The following is a 1348-nucleotide window of genomic DNA, read 5'->3' on the forward strand; positions in this document are numbered from 1 at the left end:
TTAACACGAACTCCTGATTTTTCGGTACCTCCGGATTCGCGTTAACGAAGTTTTATTGTATTTCGTTCATCACAGCCACAAAATACCTTTTTGTCAATGGAATGCATCTTGCGCACGAACGTATGTTTCACATTTAGATCATGTTTTGATAGTTCATGTGTCGTTAAGGCAATGACATATATGGCGTAGTGACATATTTGCCTTTTTCTGACTCGGTTCCATTTGGACCTGCACTGCACATTCGCCAACCTTGCTATCATTTTCGAAATTTTTGTAAAGGAATTTGTCCACTGCAGTCGGCAAGTCTCTAGAAAAATTTCTGGAATTAATTTTGCTCTCCTTGATATTTGCTTTGATCAATGCCATGCCGAGTTGTTTTATAAAATCTCGATGCATCAACTCGTTATTATTATTTGTAACAGGTTTTCCCATAAAAATAACCAGACTGTCTTACTATTTATGCTTTTCTTCGCGAACATTCTCTTCTTCTGCCAGCATCAGATATTTATGTTTCGTTATCCCTAAACTCGGCTGCACCTAGGAAAGTACCTGGTGCATCCAATGTAAGCAGTCTTCACTAGCTAACAATAACTCCGTAATTTGATCATCGTTCAAACGTCGCTCCATTCTGTTTAAAACAGTTCGAAACAATTTGTGATGATAAATAAGAACACATTAGACTTCGACCTCAATTGGTACGTACCTACGGAAATAATGGTCGCAGGTTACCACGCACCTACACAGGCGGCACTAAGACTACATATAAGCGGAATGGCAATGTTGCAATTGCTCTCCGTCTTCAGGCCACAAGTGGCCCATCGGGACCATCCGACCGCCGTGTCATCCTCAGATGAGGATGCGGACAGGAGGGGCGTGTGGTCAGCACACCGCTTTCCCAGTCGTTATGATGGTTTTCGTTGACCGGAGCCGCTACTATTCGGTCGAGTAGCTCCTCCGTTGGCATCACGAGGCTGAGTGCACCCCGAGAAATGGCAACAGCGCATGGCGGCCCGGACGGTTACCCATCCAAGTGCCGGCCACGCCCAACAGCGCTTAACTTCGGTGATCTGACGGGAACCGGTGTATCCACTGCGGCAAGGCCGTTTCCCAATGTTGCAATGGTAACGGAATTATTGGGGTTATAAATTAACCCACCAATATACTTAAGGGTTAACGTCGTATTATTCTAAGAACTTTCATTCCATTAAACACTTATCAAAGTCGTCGAGACACTTCGTTTTCTTCCTCAGTCTCTTTTTCCTTGGCGCTATAGTTTTCTGACCACTCCGTCTGGCTTTCTTAACATCGTTCACATTCCGCAGTGTCCTTATCTTTCCTACTGCGACAG

At 44.3% G+C, this 1348-nt stretch overlaps 1 pseudogene; it reads right to left on the minus strand.

Annotated features, from left to right (window-relative positions):
* Positions 1-990: 990 nt before the first annotated feature.
* LOC126254003 (5S ribosomal RNA) lies at positions 991-1108 on the minus strand (annotated as a pseudogene).
* Positions 1109-1348: the final 240 nt, after the last annotated feature.

The sequence above is a fragment of the Schistocerca nitens genome, chromosome 4 (assembly GCF_023898315.1).
Source record: "Schistocerca nitens isolate TAMUIC-IGC-003100 chromosome 4, iqSchNite1.1, whole genome shotgun sequence".
Lineage (NCBI taxonomy): Eukaryota > Metazoa > Arthropoda > Insecta > Orthoptera > Acrididae > Schistocerca > Schistocerca nitens.